General features: G+C 47.7%; 1 pseudogene; it reads right to left on the reverse strand.

Moving 5' to 3' along the window:
• Positions 1-1,660: 1,660 nt before the first annotated feature.
• LOC123181893 (putative uncharacterized protein DDB_G0272516) lies at positions 1,661-2,396 on the reverse strand (annotated as a pseudogene).
• Positions 2,397-22,053: the final 19,657 nt, after the last annotated feature.

Consider the following 22,053-nt stretch of genomic DNA (forward strand, 5'->3'; position numbering starts at 1 on the left):
TATTATTATTAGAGAATTAAAGATTAGAGATTAGAGATTATTTGCTTCCTGAAAATCTATTATTTGTTTCCTAAAGCAAATTGCATTAATGAGAGAGATCCGTTGATTTGGCTAAGGTAGGAAAGAATCTATTATTTGTTTGCTAAAGAAAATTGCATTAATGAGAGAGATCCATTGATTTGGCTAAGGTAAGAAAGAATTTATTATTTGTTTCCTAAAACAAATTGCATTAATGAGAGAGATTCATTGATTTGGCTAAGGTAGGAAAGAATCTATTATTTGTTTGCTAAAGCAAATTGCATTAATGGGGGAGATCCATTGATTTGGCTAAGGTAGGAAAGAATCTATTATTTGTTTCCTAAAGCCAATTGCATTAATGAGAGAGATTCGTTGATTTGGCTAAGGTAGGAAAGAATTTGTTATTTGTTTGCTAAAGAAAATTGCATTAATGGGAGAGATCCGTTGATTTGGCTAAGGTAGGAAAGAATCTATTATTTGTTTCCTAAAGCAAATTGCATTAATGAGAGAGATTCGTTGATTTGGCTAAGGTAGGAAAGTTAGATCCGTGATCTTTTGTCATTAGGAAAGTGTTGAAAATAAACCGTACTGGACTACCAACTCCTCCATTAAGTTTTTTTCGCTGGTTAATTTTCGTAGCTTTTTTTGCTCGATTGTCTTGGGTGCGATCGGAGGTTGGGCCCTGGAATGCGTGAGGGTGGGTGGGGGCTTCGGTACGCGGTTTTTTCGGTTCGTGGCGGCTCAGTGTAAGGTGGGACGAGGTACCAAAGAAACCATGGGAGGTGGGACGAAAAAAAACCTGGAAGCGAAACTACCAACTGCTCCATTAAAAATAGAGATTTGCGAAATATATTTATCAATGTTTACCAGTGCATTGTTGATCTGTAATTATTATCCCTAACGCGTGTACACAGCCGCTGGAGCAACCTTAGCCTGGCCTATTTTCTTTTTATTTCTACTATCTCTGTGATAATTGTTGGTCCGAGAAACTGGGATGATTTGAGATAACCAAGGCATGCATACATTTCCTTGCCAAGATTAATTCATTTTCTGGATTCGATAAATTCTAAGGGCTCTAGAAAAGAAGTAGTCCCTCCTTCCATCTATACAGGGCCTAATACGTTTTTCAATACCGCCTTTGATTATTGACAAGATTAATACTATATGAGATTTATAATGCGAAAATTATATCATTGGAAGCTCCTTTAACATACAAATTTGACGATATGCTTTGTGTAAGTTGCTTGTTAGATATTATTGCTCTAACTTTTGGTCAAAGTTAGCCTCGAAAAACGCATTAAGCCCTATATAGTTAGAAGGAGGGAGTATGTACATCTAGAAACAGATTGAAGGTAATCACTGGTCACAAAGGAACTACGAGGTGCACATGGCAAACGATCCGTATTGCATCACCTGAGAAGTGTATAGCTAGATGACATTGAGCAGTTATAATTCATAGATCAATCTTCATATATAATAAAACATCACACATTACAGATAACAGAATAGATGAAATAACCACATCTAGACATCCACGATGAAAACTTGTACCTAAGCTGCAAGTCGCCATTGCTGTCCAGGCCAGCATTTAGTATGTAAAACGTTCTATAGATATTTTAGGGAAATTTTATTTTAAGTAGGTAGGATGCTATATCCATGAAGTTCCAAACACGATTGGGCCCACCAAGTAATTGTCAGCCACACTGAACTTGGACAAGGACGTATGAACTGCACCAGGGAAGCCGAAATCAATCCACTAACAGATCATTAGCCAGTTACGACTTTGTTGTCCCCGGACACGACTTGGTTGCTCCCGGATACAACATTATTGTTCCCAGTTACCCTATTGTTATTGCCGGATACAGTATTGTTGCTCCCAATTACGACATGGTTGGTGTCAAGTATGACATTGCTGCTCCCAGATGTGACTGTGTTGTTGCTCCCAGAAACATTGTTGTTGTCCCAGATACAACAGTGTTGCCGCTCCCAGATACAATGTTGCCACTTCCAGATCTAACACTGTTGTTGGTCCCAGTAATGGTGTTTGGTTGTTGTTGTTGGAGTGTTCTTCTATTGCTCTTCACATACAATAGCAAGTTAGAGAAAGCAATACCTAGTGAACGATCGACAACGGTGAGGCCCTCGAGTAGTGTCAAACCCTTGGGTACCTCACCAACCAAATGAATTATTTGAGAGGTCCAAGTACCTTCCCGGCGAAGCCCCGCGGCGCTTGAAGGTCGTCAGGGTGGCACGTCGCATAGGCCGCCGGCAGGAGAAACGCCAAGAAGGCGAGCAGCAGGAAGCATTTCGCCATGGATTCAGCTGTGGCCTGTGGTATGTATACAAAAAGCAGGAACACTCAGCAAGAAACCAGTTTGGGGTGCAGGTGATTCTCAAGTGATCTTGGCAAAAACTGCTTGGGTGGTGCATCTCATCTTATGCTCGTGCATGAATGTGTGTAACCATGCGTTGCAAGTACGTAGTACTAGTCAGTGGCCACAATAGTCAGTGTGCGTGCGGAGTGCCAATTCAAACTTTATTTTCTTGCATTTTTCATGCATGAGGTGTTGTCTGTCGACTGAAGAAATTGGTGGGTGGCATGGACCATGGACCCAAGTTGGCAGCTCCTGCTCCTCAGCTTCACTGGTCCCGTCCCGTTGTCGTGGACAGGTCCGCCATAGTTCATTCATGTTTCTCGACTTTTTCTTAATAAGCCAACTAATGCAAATGACTTTCATGGCATATTTCTTGCACGCACAATAAAAGTATTAGCTTCGAGAACGAACTTTATTGTATGCGGACAAAATGATCTTCCGGTACTTCGTGAGGATGGCAAGATGCTGCGTGCATGCCTGTTCACATGGTATACAGGAGAACTTGCTGCTTGTGCATGGTGTTCTGTTTCTAGAAAAAAATGCATAACAGTGAAGGCAACAACCACAGTCCGTCCTTCATGTAATACTTGCAACAACCACAGGCCAAGGAAGTCTTGCTTGTAGCGTCTGTGGCAGCAGAGGCGAGGTGACGATCGATGCCACAAAGCTGACAAGCCTGAGGAGCACCGCAACTAGAACAGCAGGCAACTGGGCGACTCCCTCCAGTGATGGTCGGCGCGTTGCCCCGCGAGGCCTGCGACGAGGAAGCCGGTGGTTTGCCACCTGATGCGGCCGGCTTCTGAGGTTTGCCGCGTGTGGCGGCGTTGGCCGAGGCGAAGCTGGGGGAAACACGACGCGCCTTGATGTGCTGCTCACGCCCAAGGAGGCGCGCATAGAGCTCATGACGCGGGAGCGTATCCTCTCGAACATGGACGTTCTCAATGAGATTGTCATAATCATCATCAAGCCCATTAAGCACAAAAGTGGTGAAGTCCTCGTCCTGAAGCGGCTGACCAACAGAGGCCAAGGTGTCGGCGAGGCTCGTCATCTTGTTGAAGTACTCCGTGATGCTGAGATCGCCAAGCTTGGTCTCACCCAGCTCGGTGCGTATAGAGTGCGCACGCGCCTGAGACTGAGAGGCGAAACTAGTGTGGAGGGCCGCCCACGCCTCCCTGGACGTAGCGGCGAAGATGGCCATCGACGAAACACTCGGCGTGAGTGAAGACTGGATAGCGGAGAGAATAGCCTGATCCTGCGCCACCCACGTGTGATATGCCAGATGGTGAGAGGGTGGACACAGGATGGATCCGTCGACGTAGCCCTCCAAGTAGCGGCTGCGGAGTAGAGGCAAGACCTGAGCACGCCATGACAGGTAGTTGTCCGGCGCGAGCTTCACCGGCAGCAGGTGCGAGAAATAAAACGGCGGCGGCGCCGCGGTTTCAGCAATGTACGCCTGCGCTAGTGGGGCATAGGGATCCATGGACAGGGCCATCTCTGGACGAGGGACCAGCGCATAGGCGCCAGGGGAGGAGTAGGACCCGACAGAGGCGGCAGCCAAAGCGCCGTGCCCGGGCGCTGCAGGAGGATCGTAGGTGCCCAACGCGGCGTAGGGGCCAGCACCCACAGCAGCCGAAGCACCTTGGCCGGGCGCTGCAGGGGCACCATACGATGAGGAGGCCGCGCCCCCATAGGACGGCGGCAGCGCCTGGTAGTAGTGGTGCGGTGGCGGCGGATGCGGCACTGCCGTGTAGGGTTGCGGCAGCGGCGCAACATAGCCGACCCCGGCCAGAAGGATGACGGTGGCGGGGGCGCACCATAGGATGGTGCGGGAGCACCGCACCACGGGTGCAGACTCGGTGGAGGAGGGCCGCCAGGGGCCGGCAGCGCCGCGGGCTCGGTTGGGACGATTGGAGCGTCCGGAGACCCCGAAGCCTGCGGGGAAGTGGGAGGCGGCGACACGGCACCGTACGTCGTCACGAGGGGGCGGGAGGCCATGAAGGGCGACATCCGGGCGAGGTCCGACGCAGCGGCGGCGGTCGAGATCGGCGCGGCGGCGGCGGGAGGTGGTGCAACAGAAGACATCGTAACCTAAACTGATACCATGTCAAACATAGGGTTTGGGAAACTGGCTCGACACCCTAAAACGAGGTGTGGCTATCTCATTATATAGATGTACCAAGAGGTACAATACAAGGCCTATACAAGACTACGTATATACATTCTAACAACCCGAGCACTGGCATCTTGTGTGGAATTCCGGCGCGCCCCTATCGGTGAAGTTTTTCATATACCTGGCCTCCTTAAACCGATGCTGGCCCGCCGATCGGCTTGCTCGGCATGGACTAAAGCACGAGCCGGCTTGTGTCCTTTGTCTTCAGGAGCCAGAGACTCTGCAACACATCTTGGTGTGATGCGTTTTCACTCGTTCTGTTTGGCATGAGATCCTAACTTGGTGCTGCCCCTCCACCCCCCCGCACGACGGATCTTCCGGCTTCTTCGACTGGCTATCCACGGCCCTCCTCAGGCTGCCTGCGACCACTCGACGGGGCCTCACTACCTTGGCCGGCCTTGTGGCATGGACTCTTTGGCGCCACCGTAATGCGGTCACCTTCGACAAGATCGCCCCATCTACCCTGACTGTGGTCACCACTATTAAAGACGACGCTCACTCCTGGGCCACTTCCAGAGCCAAAGGGCTTAGCGCTTTTATCCTTGTAACCTGATCTTGTATGAGGGGCTGAGCATCCCCAATACTCCATGCTCACACAATCGCCACAGACACGCCTTCTTGCGTACGTGAACATGGCGTCGACCTGTTGTTTTCTTTTCCCTCTATCAATGCAAAGATACGCTCCAAAGCGTATTCACGATCTTATTTACTTGCCTGGCCAGAAGCGCACGTCACGGATGACAGTTGTTGATCCCACGATCTCCATCGAGGCGGAGGCACCCAGCACATATCCTAAATCACAGTGAGATCTCCACATGTGACGGCGACGATTGATTGCAACGATCTCCCAAATTTTCCATCGGGCCGGCAGATGCCCGTGCAATCCACTCGTACGACAAGACAACCGCTCCAAGACGAGGAGCATGGCAATAGTGCCCCCTCTCCGCTGACCAGAGGATGCATGGCTACAATGCGTGCCGCTTCGCTGATCCACGTGGCCCGGTACTGTTCCAACTACTCCGTGATGCGACCGGAGATGTGCCACAGTGACGCCCTGGCGGTGGGTTCCGCAGCTGATGGGCCCCACACGAAGACCAAGACGATGACACCGGGCCCCGTGAAGGAAATATGCCCTAGAGGCAATAATAAAGTTATTATTTATTTCCTCATATCATGATAAATGTTTATTATTCATGCTAGAATTGTATTAACCGGAAACATAATACATGTGTGAATACATAGACAAACAAAGTGTCACTAGTATGCCTCTACTTGACTAGCTCGTTGATCAAAGATGGTTGAGTTTCCTAGCCATAGACATGAGTTGTCATTTGATCAACGGGATCACATCATTAGGAGAATGATGAGATTGACTTGACCCATTCTGTTAGCTTAGCACTTGATCATTTTGGTTTACTCCTATTGCTTTCATGATGACTTATACATGTTCCTATGACTATGAGATTATGCAATTCCTGATTACCGGAGGAACACTTTGTGTGCTAACAAACGTCACAACATAATTGGGTGATTATAAAGGTGCTCTACAGGTGTCTCCGATGGTACCTGTTGAGTTGGCATAGATCAAGATTAGGATTTGTCACTCCGATTGTCGGAGAGGTATCTCTGGGCCCTCTCGATAATGCACATCACTATAAGCCTTGCAAGCAATGTGACTAATGATTTAGTTGCGGGATGATGCATTACGGAACGAGTAAAGAGACTTGCCGTTAACGAGATTGAACTAGGTATTGAGATACCGACGATCAAATCTTGGGCAAGTAACATACCGATGACAAAGGGAACAACGTATATTGTTATGCGGTTTGACCGATAAAGATCTTCCTAGAATATGTAGGAACCAATATGAGCATCCAGGTTCCGCTATTGGTTATTGACCGGAGACATGTCTCGGTCATGTCTTCATAGTTCTCGAACCCGTAGGGTCCGCACGATTAAAGTTCTGTGACGATCGGTATTATGAGTTTTTGTGTTTTGATGTACCGAAGGTAGTTCGGAGTCCCGGATATGATCACGGACATGACGAGGAGTCTCGAAATGATCGATACGTAAAGATCAATATATTGGATGACTATGTTCATACACCGGAAGTGTTTCAGGAGGTTTTAGACATTTACCGGAGTACCGGGGGGTTACCGGAACCCCCCTCGGGAGTATATTGGGTCTAATGGGCCTTAGTGGGAGAAGAGGAGGGGCGGCCAAGGGCAGCCGTGCGCCCCTCCCCCTCTAGTCCGAATTGGACAAGGAGGGGGGCGGCGCCTCCCTTTCCTTTTCTTCCTCCCTCCCTTCCTTCCCCTCTCCTACTCCAACTAGGAAGAGAGGGAGTCCTACTCCCGGTGGGAGTAGGACTCCCCCTTGGCACGCCCTCCTCCATGTCCGTCCGCCTCTGCCCTAGCTCCTTTATATACGGGGGTAGGGGGGCACCCCATAGACACAACAATTGATCTATTGATCTGCTAGCCATGTGCGGTGCCCCCCCCACCATAATCCACCTCGGTTATATCGTAGCGATGCTTAGGCGAAGCCCTGCGATGGTAGCTTCATCAACATCGTCACCACGCCGTCGTGTTGACGAAACTCTCCCTCGAGCTCTACTGGATCATGAGTTCGCGGGAAGTCACCGAGCTGAACGTGTGCGGAACGCGGAGGTGCCGTACGTTCGGTGATGAGGATCGGTCGATTGTGAAGACGTACGACTACATCAACCGTGTTGTTATAACGCTTCCGCTTAACGATCTACGAGGGTACGTGGACGCCACTCTCCTCTCTTGTTGCTATGCATTACCATGATCTTGCGTGTGTGTAGGATTTTTTTTGAAATTACTATGTTCCCCAACAGTGATATTAGAGCCAGATTTATGCGTAGATGTTATATGCACGAGTAGAACACAAGTGAGTTGTGGGCGATACAAATCATACTGCTTACCAGCATGTCATACTTTGGTTCGGCGGTATTGTTGGATAAAGCGGCCCGGACCAACATTACGCGTACGCTTACGCGAGACTAGTTCTACCGACGTGCTTTGCACACAGGTGGCTGGCGGGTGTCAGTTTCTCCAACTTTAGTTGAACCAAGTGTGCCTACGCGTTGTCCTTGAGAAGGTTAAAACAACACTAACTTGACGAACTATTGTTGTGGTTTTGATGCGTAGGTAAGAACGGTTCTTGCTCAGCCTGTAGCAGCTGATGTCTACTACACAACCTTCTTCTTGCAGACGTTGTTGGGCCTCCAAGTGCAGAGGTTTGTAGGATAGTAGCAAATTTCCCTCAAGTGGATGACCTAAGGTTTATCAATCCGTAGGAGGCGTAGGATGAAGATGGTCTCTGTCGGTGTGAAAACCGGCGGATCTCGGGTAGGGGGTCCCGAACTTTGCGTCTAGGCCGGATGGTAACAGGAGGCAAGGGACACGAAGTTTTACCCAGGTTCGGGCCCTCTCGATGGAGGTAAAACCCTACGTCCTGCTTGATTAATATTGATGATATGGGTAGTACAAGAGTAGATCTACCACGAGATCAGGGAGGCTAAACCCTAGAAGCTAGCCTATGGTATGATTGTTGTTGTGTATGTTGTCCTACGGACTAAAACTCTCCGATTTATATAGACACCGGAGATGGTTAGGGTTACACAAAGTCGGTTACAATGGTAGGAGATCTACATATCCGTATCGCCAAGCTTGCCTTCCATGCCAAGGAAAGTCCCTTCCGGACACGGGACGAAGTCTTCAATCTTGTATCTTCATAGTCCAGGAGTCCGGCTAAAGGTATAGTCTGGCCATCCGGACACCCCCTAATCTAGGACTCCCTCAGTAGCCCCTGAACCAGGCTTCAATGACGATGAGTCCGGCGCGCAGATTGTCTTCGGCATTGCAAGGCGGGTTCCTCCTCCAAGTACTTTATAGAAGATTTTGAACACAAAGATAATGTCCGGCTCTGCAAATTAAGTTTCCACATATTGCCATAGAGAGAATAATATTTACAAATATCTAATCTGCTGACGTACTCCGTAGTGTGACACACCACGGCCAAGCCTTTATCCGAGTCGTTTCATTATCCCACCTCAGCGCGTCATGCGAGGCGGTTTCCTTGGCACGTCTTGTTAAAGCAGAGATCGTGTCCCTTTATTCCGGGATTCTCATCAATATGGGCGTGGGTAACCTAACCGCTTCTAGGACTCCTAGATTATAGGCAAGTCCAAACGGACACGGAGAGGACGCTTGATATTCACCCTCTTTATAAAGGGACAAGGCTTTTATTTTTCCCTCCCGTGCTCAATCGAATCCTTCCCCCACCTCAAGCTCAAACGCCCAAATTTCAGGTCAGGTGCTCCGAACCTTCAGTCATGTCCGGATCTAGCCTTCAAGGCCGATGGGTGCCTTCCTCCGTCACGGAAGAAGACATCAAAAAGTTGAGGGAGGCCAGATATCTGACCGCCGAGATTTTGCATCGGCTACCTCCCCGAGGGCAGGCCGTCCCCACCCCCGAACCCAACGAGAATTTCGTGTTCGTCTCCCACTTCCTCCGAGGTCTAGGCCTTGCTCTGGATCCTTTCGTCAGGGGTTTGCTGTTTTATTACGGGCTAGAATTCCATGATCTAGCTCCGGACTCCTTTCTTCATATCACGACATTTATTGTCGTGTGCGAGGCCTTCCTCTGGGTTACCCCTCACTTTGGCCTATGGCTCAAGACCTTTGAAGTGAAGCCGAAGATGATCGAGGGGCAACATGCAGCGTGTGGAGGTGCCTCAGTACGCAAGATGACGGGAGCTTCGTGGCCCAAAGGTTCCATCCCAGAGGTGTCTGAATTGTGGCAACAAGAGTGGTTCTACATCACGGCTCCTAGAAGTGCCAAGTGGGCGGCCGCCCCTGTTTTCTGCTCGGGCCCTCCACCACAACTGATGTCATGGATCAGCAGAGGTCTGAGCTGGGGTCTAGCCAAGGACGTGCCTATACTGCAAAGCCGCATTCGAGATCTCTTCAATGGAGATTTCAGTTTGGTTGCGGTAATACAAGTTATGCTGGTTCGTCAAGTCCAGCCTTGCAAACACCGACCTCTTCGGCTGTGGGAGTTCAATCCCGAGGGACCGCGTGTCATTCAAAATTTTCTCGGCCTGACGCACGAGGAGATGTACAAGTCATTCTTCGGACCTTAGGTGGAGTGTCCGGAAATTACCGAGGACGTGGGCCTGAGTAGTAACCACGCCGCCGAACAGGTAAGGCATCTTCCGGCCGAACATACTATCTCTCCTTTGTTACGAAGTTATTTCTGAGAGTTCGCTTTTTGACAGGACTGGCTAACAAAGGCGAAGTTGATTCGGTGTTCGGCCCCCCTCCCTGAGGGTTTGGAAAATCCGGTATTGGAAAAGATGCTCCAGACTACACCTTGCCCGGAGCCCTTGAAGGAAGATACTGTGGAGGATAATGCGGGCGGATGCGGGCCCCCAACGCTGACCATTCTAACTGAGGGAGCGAGCATCTCCATGAAGGAAGACGACTAGAAGAGGAAAAGGACTGCGCCCGGGGATTCGGAAGCCGAAGCTTCCAAACGGGAGAAGAAGTCTCCCACAGAGGGTCCTACCTTGGGGGGCGTTGTTGCCGCACAAAGTCCGCGGGGGGATCAATTCTCCCGCGAGTCGTAAGTGACCCGAAATACTTTAATAGTACAGATATGCCATCTTTTTCTTCTGAGAAAATAACCACCGCATATATTTTTGCAGCTCGGGCCTTAGCCCCTCTCAAATGAGCTCGTCTTTGGGGGATCTTCTTCCAGAGATGATGGAGAGCGAAACGCCTCCTCCGGATTCCTCCGCTCCGGAAGCGGGCGACCCTGAAGTGTCGTCGCGGAGGGCCTCTCCGAGTCCGGTGAGGCTAGAAGATAATCCCATTGACCCCGAAAGCTCCCAGTGTCCGGCCCCCGAAGAGAGCAGACAAAAGAGTCCGACACCGTCTAGTGTGCGATCAGATGTTCTGAGGGAGTTGGTGGGGCGAGCGGCCATCTCAGATAAACACCGTGTGCTGATGAATACGGCGATGGAGAGAATATCGTCCGCCGAAAGCGGATTACATGAATCTTTTATGAGTCTTCTGATAGGCTTTGAGGTACGTAAAAGAATGTATGATAGTCCTGCACATGCTAGGTGTGCCCTGTGTAGATAGTAGCCCCTGAGACTCTGGTTGTCATCGGAAACGACGACGAACAGAGGATCATATTCCCAGGTAATAACCATACTGCCTCTATGTGCAGGTGATGGAAGCTCCGGTGGCTAGCCGGACTAGCGAGTTTGCCCATTTAGAACGGCAGTTGGATGCGGCAGACGCCGACATCGAGCTTGTTAACAAAAGGCTTGATGAGGCACAGGGTAAGTGTCATTATCTGGTAAATGCCACATAGGAAGAGCAGCATGATGCCAGTGTCTTTAATATGTTGTGACTGCAGATGGAGCTGCCACTGTTGAAGCCTTGCGGGCAGAACTTGCCCGAGCCAAGGAACAAGCGAGGTTGGGTAATGCGGCTGCTTTGAAGGCGGCCGAAGAATTGCAAGCCGAGAAGGCTGCGCATGGCGGGAGCCGAGACAAGATGGCCAAGATGGCCATAGAATTAAAAGCCGCCGTCGACCGTTGCCGGGTTCTTGAAAAGGAAAACCAAGCGAAGGCATCGGACCTTGAGAAGGCTGCTGCGACAAGAGAGGACCTCCGCTCTGCTATGAGGGCAAAGAAGGAGGAGCTGCGGGAAGCCGGGGATATTGTAACTGGGAAATCCTTTATGTTGCGGAGGAAGTTTGGAGATCCACGGTATGCCCCTCTAGATCGGCTGTGGAGTTCGGAGGATGTATATATGGATTTGGCGGCGAGCGCTGCCGATGCGGCCAAGTATTTCCAGGGTCAGACGGACCGTGGAGTAAACCAGCAGCTTTGTTGACAATTCCATTCTCCCGAGCGTCCGCTTTCATTGACTGACCAATTAGCTGAATGGGCCGAACTAAATAGGTTGTCCAGACTCTCCATGAGGTCTATTGTGGATCAGCTATGGCCGGAAAGGTCAAAACCGAACAACTATTTCAGCTTGGTGCAGCAGTTCCTTGACGTGGTGCCACGCATTAATGGGATGAAGAGGTTGGCGTGCATAGAGGGCGCACGGATGGCCTTTGCCCGTGTTAAAGCATACTGGGCGGAGATGGATGCTACCACTGTTGCAGCGCGGGATTCGGCCATAGGTCGAAGGGCTGCTGAGCACTACTTTGAAGAAGTTCTTGAGGGTGCTCGTTTGATAGAGACCCAGTGCTCAAAAAATATTATGTTTGAGTGATATGTAATCTCATTGTAAGCGAAATGCTTTTATAAATTTTTATAAGGCTATATTTATACTTTTTCCTGAAAGTAATATGATGCCTCCTGGACGGCCGTTTATGTATACATGTGTATAACCTGAAAGATTGCAGCCGTCGGCTTCAACCCTCACGAGTATAATGTGGAGGTGCTCGCAAAAACACGCGTTCACACTTAACCCAACGTCTTGGTCCTATTAAGGAGGTGATAGCGGAGCGAGCGAGGCAACCGGACTATAATGCTTTAGCACTTTCACTTAGCCATAGGAGCTTGACAGTGGGGCTACTAAATAGCCCCTGGTGGCTCCGCACTTTCCCGATCCCGGGGTGCGTACATGCCTGGCCGGAAAACGGCCCTTCGTTAAGGCGGAGGAATTCTAACATTCCAACAGGTCATCGAGTGGTTGACCAGTCTCACGCTATATCATGACAGGCAGTTTTCGGCTTTCTCTACTGAGGTGCTCGTCCAGATGAACCAGGGCACAATTGCAGTAGTTCTCCTGGTGCTACCTTAGCCGGTAAAGAGGAACGTAAGGCATCAAAACACAGGAGCCGGACAAACCCAAAATTTGACCAAAGACAATGATTCGGAGCTGATGCATATAAGGCCAAACTCGCGACGCCGAACACTCCCTAAGGTATTCGGTCTTAGTGGTATAAACCGAGCCTAAATAATGGCCTCTGTAAGAAGCCCCTTGTGTCCAGGTACGTACATTGTTCTGGCGTGGCCACATGCCAAGACGTCAGAATCCTTCTCAACAGTGGATATGTATCAACAAGAGACAATAAAAAAGGTTTACGCAGGGTCTTAATCTAAAAAGAATCCTTGGAGCGGGTCCCTGCTGCACGTCTGCGCCTGTGTCTCCGTTGTGCCGTATCCTGGACGGGTGTAGCACGATGATCGTCTGTAAAAGAGAGGAATTTAGGTGAAAAAGTTGTCATGCAAAAAGATAGTTTTTTAAGGAAACCATGTATAATTCAAGATGAGGAGAAATTGCCACTTGTCCGCGCGCTTGAGCCCCCTGTATTGACAAATAGGGGTGTGACCATTTATTCGGTATAAGTAGCGATGACGGACTCGATTAGTTGTGTCTGAGGTCTTGACGACCTATTGGATGCTTTCGCTGGTCCGGGTGCCTTTAGTGTGCGGCTGCCCCTCACTCTCTTCGGCGCGCATAGATCGCTTGATTTTTCCGTGCACTGAAATGATGCCACGTGGACCGAGCATCTTGAGTGTGAGGGAGGCATAGTGTGGTATTGCATTAAAGTGAGCGAAAGCTTCGCGTCCGAGCAGTGCTTGATAGCCACTTTGAAACGGAGTGATGTGAAAGGTTAAATGCTCGCGACAGAAGTTATCGGGGGAGCCGAATATAACCTGTAGTAGGAGGGAGCCCGTACAACGAGCCCCTGGGCCTGGCGTTACTCCTTTAAAGGTAGTATTGCTATGTCGAATATGTGTTGGGTCTAACCCCATCCCACGGATTGTATCATGATATATTAGGTTTAGGCTGCTGCCGCCGTCCATCAAGACTCGTGTGAAGTGATATCCGCCAATTACTGGGTCTAATACTAGGGCAGCCCATCCTGCGTGTCGGATACTTGCTGAGTAATCGCGATGGTCGAAAGTGATCGGTTGAGACGACCAGTGGCAGGACTTCGCGGTGACAGCCACTTGGGTATATTTTCCTGGGAGTGCTGTGTTGTTTTTTCCCTTGATCACATGTAACACGTTTACTGTTTTGACTTCTGGTGGAAATTTCTTTTGTTCTCCCGTGTCTTGCTTGGGAGGCTCGTCCTCGTCTTCACTTGGTGTATCCTCCCCCTCGTGTACGGCGTTGAGCTTGCCGGACTGCTTGAAGACCCAACATTCTCTGTGGGTATGATTAGCAGGTTTACCAGGGGTACTATGGATCTGACATACTTGGTCCAGAATTTTGTTGAGGCTGGACAGTTCATCCCTGATGCCTTTAGGGGGCGGCTTTTGACCTGGCCGAGAGCTTTTGAATCCGGCATTTACTACCGTGCCCTTCGTGCTATCTTCTTTATTCTGGCGTTTGTTATTGCTGTTGCGCCGTGATTTCCCGTTTCCATCTCTAACTTCAGATGTACCGGGGTTGCTGGTGCTGCATCTAGCTAGCCAGCTGTCCTCACCCGCGCAAAAGCGGGTCATGAGGTTTGTTAATGCGGCCATCGTTCTCGGCTTATTTTGGCCGAGGTGTCTGGCGAGCCATTCGTCACAGACGCTATGCTTGAAAGCTGCCAAGGCTTAGGCGTCCGGACAGTCGACAATCTAGTTCTTTTTAGTAAGAAACCTATTCCAAAGCTTTCGGGCTGACTCTCCGGGCTGTTGAGTTATATGACTCAAATCGTCCGCGTCTGGAGGTCGGACATAAGTCCCTTGAAAATTTGCCCGAAAGGCGTCTTCGAGCTCTTCCCAACTTCCAATGGAGCTTTCGGAGAGGCCTTTGAGCCAGTGACGAGCTGACCCTTTGAGCTTGAGGGGTAAGTACTTGATGGCGTGGATATCATCTCCTCAAGCCATATGGATATGAAGGATATAGTCCTCAATCCAAACCCCAGGGTCTGTTGTTCCGTCGTATGCCTCTATGTTTACGAGCTTGAATCCCTCTAGAAATTCATGGTCCAGCACCTCATCGGTGAAACATAGGGGGTGTGCGGCACCCTTGTAGCTGGGTGTACTGCGTTGTTCGGATGTTTGTTGTGTTGCATTGTATGCTGGGGTGCGCTTGCCTGTTCCATAGATGGATCTTGTTGCGCCATCCTTTGGGTGCGAGCCCTCGCATGGGTCGCGTGTTGTATTGTGAGTGGCGTTATATGCCGCTCTGTGTTGATAGAGGGGTCGTCTATCCGACCAGGTGGCTGCTTTGATATTTGGTTGTGGGGGGTCTGAGGCCTCCTCATCGAATTCAGGTAGCAGCTTCCGCTTTGGGTAGCTCTTGGAGGGGCGATTGTCGCCGTACATCGCTGCTGTGTTGAGTATTTTACCCCATCTGATGTGGAGTGTGTCTTGCGCAGCCTTGAGCCTTTGCTTCTGCTTTTTCAGACTCCTCGCGGTGGCAACAAGCCTTTTACGGGCAGTCTGCTGCTCCGGGTGCCTGTCCGGCATTATGTCGTCTGGACCATTATCCTTGATAGGATTTGTTTATTCGGTTTGATTATTCGGATTGCCGTTGTCCGGCAGCGGTTCGCCCTGCTCCAGCGCTGGGTCTCTGTGATCGCTATTTCTGTCGAGGCGGGATTTGGGGCGGCGCTTGCGTCGCCGCTTTGACTGCTTTTCGAGGGAACAAGCCTTCGGTGCGTCCTTTCGCTCCTCGTCGTCATCTTTTGGTGCGTCCACCATGTATACGTCATATGACACAGTGGCGTTCTAGGGCCCAATAGGCGCTGGTTCTTCATCGTCTCCTTCATCGGCGTCCATACCGTCGATGTCTTCGGAGTCGAAGTCGAGCATGTCGGTTAAATCATCGACAGTGGCTACAAAGTGGGTGGTGGGTGGGCTTTGAATTTCTTCATCATCTGTATCCCAATCTTGCTGACCGTAGTCCGGCCAGAGCTCTCCTGATAAAGAGAGAGACTTTAGTGATTTCATAATATCGCCAAAGGGCGAGTGCTGAAAGATGTCCGCGGCAGTAAACTCCATGATCGGCGCCCAATCGGATTCGATCGGTAGAGGCGCGAATGGTTCGGAGTCTGGAGAGGAGTCCGGCTCCTTGGAATCATGAGTCTCGCGGAGTGCGGGGCTGGTGTTCGGCTCGATCGCCGTTAGGATCACAGCCCCCGAGGCGGCGTCCAACCACCCATCCTTGATTGGCGCAGTTGGCTCCGAATTAAGGGTCGAAGCCGATGCGGGTGCGGCCTTCAGGGCACTGTTAGGCGGTAGAGCTAGATCATGCTCGTCGTGGCAGTGCGGCGCGCTCGGCAGTGGCTCGAATCCGTCGAAGATCAAGTCCCCACGGATGTCAGCCGTGTAGTTTAAACTTCCAAATCTGACCTGACGGCCAGGGGCATAGCTTTCGATCTGCTATAGATGGCCAAGTGAATTGGCCCGCAGTGCAAAGCCGCCGAAGACAGAGATCTGTCCGGGGAGACAAGTTTCACCCTGGACCGCATCACTATCGATGATCGTAGGAGCCATCAGGCCTGACGGCGATGACACAGAGGGACTCTCAATGAAAGCACCAATGTCGGTGTCAAAACCGGCGGATCTCGGGTAGGGGGTCCCGAACTGTGCGTCTAGGCCAGATGGTAATAGGAGGCAAGGGACACGAAGTTTTACCCAGGTTTAGGCCCTCTCGATGGAGGTAAAACCCTACGTCCTGCTTGATTAATATTGATGATATGGGTAGTACAAGAGTAGATCTACCATGAGATCAGGGAGGCTAAACCCTAGAAGCTAGCCTATGGTATGATTGTTGTTGTGTATGTTGTCCTACGGACTAAAACCCTCCGGTTTATATAGACACCGAAGAGGGTTAGGGTTACACAAGGTCAGTTACAATGGTAGGAGATCTACATATCCGTATTTCCAAGCTTGCCTTCCACGCCAAGGAAAGTCCCTTCCGAACATGGGACGAAATCTTCAATCTTGTATCTTCATAGTCCAGGAGTCCGGCTGAAGGTATAGTCCGGCCATCCGGACACCCCCTAATCCAGGACTCCCTCAGTCTCTCTCAAGCAACCCTGCAACCAAATAACAAAGAGTCTCTTGTGTCCCCAACACACCCAATACAATGGTAAATTGTATAGGTGCACTAGTTCGGTGAAGAGATGGTGATACAAGTGGTATATGGATAGTAGATAATGTTTTTTGTAATCTGAAAATATAAAAACAGCAAGGTAACTAATGATAAAAGTGAGCACAAATGGTATTGCAATGCGTTGAAACAAGGCCTAGGGTTCAAACCTTCACTAGTGCAAGTCCTCTCAACAATAATAACATAATTGGATCCATAACTATCCCTCAACATGCAACAAAGAGTCACTCCAAAGTCACTAATAGCGAAGAACAAACGAAGAGATTATGGTAGGGTACGAAACCACCTCAAAGTTATTCTTTCCAATCAATCCGTTGGGCTATTCCTATAAGTGTCACAAACAGCCCTAGAGTTCGTACTAGAATAACACCTTAAGACACAAATCAACCAAAACCCTAATGTCACATAGATACTCCAGTGTCACCTCAAGTATCCGTGGGTATGATTATACGATATGCATCACACAATCTCAGATTCATCTATTCAACCAACACAAAGTACCTCAAAGAGTGCCCCAAAGATTCTACCAGAGAGTCAAGACGAAAACGTGTGCCAACCCCTATGCATAGGTTCATGGGCGGAACCCGCAAGTTGATCACCAAAACATACATCAAGTGGATCAATAGAATACCCCATTGTCACCACGGGTATCCCACGCAAGACATACATCAAGTGTTCTCAAATCCTTAAAGACTCAATCCGATAAGATAACTTCAAAGGGAAAACTCAATCCATTACAAGAGAGTAGAGGGGGAGAAACATCATAAGATCCAATTATAATAGCAAAGCTCGCGATACACCAAGATCGTAGCACCTCAAGAACAGGAGAGAGAGATCAAACACATAGCCACTGGTACATACCCTCAGCCCCGAGGGTGGACTACTCCCTCCTTGTCATGGAGAGCGCCGGGATGATGAAGATGGCCACCGGAGAGGGATTCCCCCTCCAGTAGGGCGCCAGAACGGGTCTAGATTGGTTTTCGGTGGCTAAGGAGGCTTCTGGCGGCCGAACTCCCGATCTATTGTGCTCTTCGAAGTTTTTAGGGTATAAGGGTATATATGGGAGGAAGAAGTACGTCGCTGGACCTCCGGGCTATCCACGAGGTAGGGGGCGCGCCCAGGGGGGTGGGCGCGCCCCCACCCTCGTGGGCAGCCCAGGACTCTCTTGGTCCAACTCCTATACTCCGTGGGCTTCTTCTGGTCCAAAAATAAGTTCCGTGAAGTTTCAGGTCAATTGGACTCCGTTTGATTTTCCTTTTCTGCGATAGTCTAAAACAAGGAAAAAAATGGAAACTGGCACTGGGCTCTAGGTTAATAGGTTAGTCCCAAAAATCATACAAAATAACATATAAATGCATATAAAACATCCAAGGTTGATAATATAATAGCATGGAACAATCAAAAATTATAGATATATTGGAGACGTATCAGCATCCCCAAGCTTAATTCCTGCTCGTCCTCGAGTAGGTAAATGATAAAAACAGAATTTTTGATGTGGAATGCTACCTAACATATTTATCCATGTAGTTCTCTTTATTGTGGCAAGAATATTCAGATCCATAAGATTCAAGACAAAAGTTTAATATTGACATAAAAATAATAATACTTCAAGCATACTAACCAAGTAATCATGTCTTCTCAAAATAACATGGCCAAAGAAAGCTATCCCTACAAAATCATATAGTCTGGTTATGCTCTATCTTCACCACACAAAATATTTAAATCATGCACAACCCCGATGACAAGCCAAGCAATTGTTTCATACTTTTGATGTTCTCAAACTTTTTCAATCTTCACGCAATACATGAGCGTGAGCCATGGACATAGCACTATAGGTGGAATAGAATGGTGGTTGTGGAGAAGACAAAAAAGGAGAAGATAGTCTCACACCAACTAGGCGCATCAATGGGCTATGGAGATGCCCATCAATAGATATCAATGTGAGTGAGTAGGGATTGCCATGCAACGGATGCACTAGAGCTATAAGTGTATGAAAGCTCAAAAAGAAACTAAGTGGGTGTGCATCCAACTTGCTTGCTCACGAAGACCTAGGGCATTTTGAGGAAGCCCATCATTGGAATATACAAGCCAAGTTTATAATGAAAGATTCCCACTAGTATATGAAAATGACAACATAAGAGACTCTCTATCATGAAGATCATGGTGCTACTTTGAAGCACAAGTGTGGTAAAAGGATAGTAGCATTGTCCCTTCTCTCTTTTTCTCTCATTTTTTATTTTTTTATTCTTTTATTTGGGCCTTCTTTTTCTATGGCCTCTTTTCTCTTTTTTTATTTGGGCTTATTTGGCCTCTTTTATTTATTTATTTTCGTCCGGAGTCTCATCCTGACTTGTGGGGGAATCATAGTCTCCATCATCCTTTCCTCACTGAGACAATGCTCTAATAATGATGACCATCACACTTTTATTTACTTACAACTCGATTCTTAGAGCAAAATATAACTCTATATGAATGCCTCCGGCGGTGTACCGGGAAGTGCAATGACTCATGAGTGACATGTATGAAATAATTATGAATGGTGGCTTTGCCACAAATACAATGTCAACGACATCATCATGCATAGCAATATGACAATGATGGAGTGTGTCATAATAAATATCACGGTGGAAAGTTGCATGGCAATATATCTCGGAATGGCTATGGAAATGCCATGATAGGTAGGTATGGTGGCTGTTTTGAGGAAGGTATATGGTGGGTTTAAGGTACCGGCGAAAGTTGCACGGTACTAGAGAGGCTAGCAATGGTGGAAGGGTGAGAGTGCGCATAATCCATGGACTCAACATTAGTCATAAATAACTCACATACTTATTGCAAAAAACTATGAGTTATCAAAACAAAGTACTACACACATGCTCCAAGGGGATAGATTGGTAGGAAAAGACCATCGCTCGTCCCCGACCACCACTCATAAGGAAGACAATCAATAAATAAATCATGCTCCGACTTCATCACATAATGGTTCACCATACGTGCATGCTACGGGAATCACAAACTTTAACACAAGTATTTCTCAAATTCACAACTACTCACTAGCATGACTCTAATATTACGATCCTCATATCTCAAAACAATTATCAAGTATCAAACTTCTCATAGTATTCAATGCACTTTGTATGAAAGTTTTTATTATATCCCTCTTGGATGCCCATCATATTAGGACTAAATTCATAACCAAAGCAAATTACCATGCTGTTTAGGACTCTCAAAATAATATAAGTGACGCATGAGAGTTCATCTATTTCTATAAAATAAAAACCACCACCGTGCTCTAAAAAGATATAAGTGAAGCACTAGAGCAACAACGAACTACTCCGAAAGATATAAGTGAAGATCAATGAGTAGTCAAATAATTATGCAACTATATGAAGACTATCTAACATTTAATAATTTCACATCTTGGTATTTTATTCAAACAGCAAGCAAAACAAAAGTAAATAAAATGACGCTCCAAGCAAAACACATATCATGTGGCGAATAAAAATATAGCTCCAAGTAAAGTTACCGATGAACGAAGACGAAAGAGGGGATGCCTTCCGGGGCATCCCCAAGCTTAGGCTCTTGGTTGTCCTTGAATATTTCCTTGGGGTGCCTTGGGCATCCCCAAGCTTAGGCTCTTGCCACTCCTTATTCCATAGTCCATCGAATCTTTACCCAAAACTTGAAAACTTCACAACAGAAAACTTAATAGAAAACTCGTAAGCTCCGTTAGTATAAGAAAATAAATCACCACTTAGGTACTGTTGTGAACTCATTATAAATTTATATTGGTGTAATATCTAATGTATTCCAACTTCTCTATGGCTCATACCCTCCGATACTACTCATAGATTCATGAAAATAAGCAAACAACACAATAAAAACAGAATCTGTCAAAAAGAGAACAGTCTGTAGTAATCTGAATCAAACGTATACTTCTGGAACTCATAAAATTCTCAAATAAATTTCTGCACGTGAGGAATTTATCTATTAATCATCTGCAAAAATAATTAACTAAATATCACTCTCCAATAAAAAATGGTTGCTAATCTCGTGAGCGCTAAAGTTTCTGTTTTTTACAGCAAGATCTTAAAGACTTTCCCCAAGTCTTCCCAACGGTTCTACTTGGCACAAACACTAATTGAAACATAAAAAATCAATCATAACAGAGGCTAGATAAATTATTTATTACTAAACAGGAGCAAAAAGCAAGGAACAAAAATAAAGTTGGGTTGCCTCCGAACAAGCGCTATCGTGTGACGCCCCTAGCTAGGCATGATGATTTCAATGATGCTCACATAAAGGATAAGAGTTGAAACATAAAGAGAGCATCATGAAGAGTATGAATAGCACATTTAAGTCTAACCCACTTCCTATGCATAGGGATTTTGTGAGCAAAAAACTTGTGGGAACAAGAATCAACTTGCATAGGAAGGTAAAACAAGCCTAACTTCAAAATTTTAAGCACACAGAGGGGAAACTTGATATTATTGCAATTCCTACAAGCATATATTCCTCCCTCATAATAATTTTCAGTAGCATCATGAATGAATTCAACAATATAACCATCACATAAAGCATTCTTTTCATGATCTACAAGCATAGAAAATTTACTACTCTCCACATAAGCAAAATTCTTCTCAATCGGAATAGTGGGAGTATCATAAGAGACTCGAATACTATAAATTGTTTCCACATTAAAAGAGTAATGTTCAGAAAAAGGGTAATTATAATCATGACAAGTTTTATAAATATAATCATCACTACTTTTTATAGCATATGTATCAATACAAAAAAAAGACACATCCGTGACATTTTGGGCCGAACGAATTTTTTTTCTGTCATACATATGACACTTCTATGACGATAATTGTGACAAAACCTGGTGTCATCATAGATGTGGTGGGATCCTACTTCCATGACAAAAAATCATGACAGAAAATGGGCTTTTCATCCTGGGCGGGCCGGAGACGCAGCCGCATGACATTCTTTGGGCCGTCCATGACGGAAAAAACCATGGTATAAGCGAGGGGGAGGAAAATTTCGGGGAGTTCCCGATTACGGTGGGAGGTCGGGGGTCGAGCGATGCGCGTTTCTCTCGTACAGGTACGTGCATGTGTGCGAGGCGTTGGCTCTAACAGAACCCGAGCGAGGCATTGGGCTCTAACTGAACCCGAGCGATTGCACTGCAGGCTACGCGTTACTGAACCCGAGATCGATCGATGGATGTTAACTGAACCCGATCGAGTGACTCATTTGCTACTGCTGCTAACTGAAGCCGATCGATGCTGCCTCTGGGATGAACAATGAGCGTTGCAGGGGGCGGGGGGTTAGATGAACAGTGAGCGGTGGCGTTTCCTCTGGATGAACAGGACCC

This window comes from Triticum aestivum, chromosome 1A (genome assembly GCF_018294505.1).
Source record: "Triticum aestivum cultivar Chinese Spring chromosome 1A, IWGSC CS RefSeq v2.1, whole genome shotgun sequence".
NCBI lineage: Eukaryota > Viridiplantae > Streptophyta > Magnoliopsida > Poales > Poaceae > Triticum > Triticum aestivum.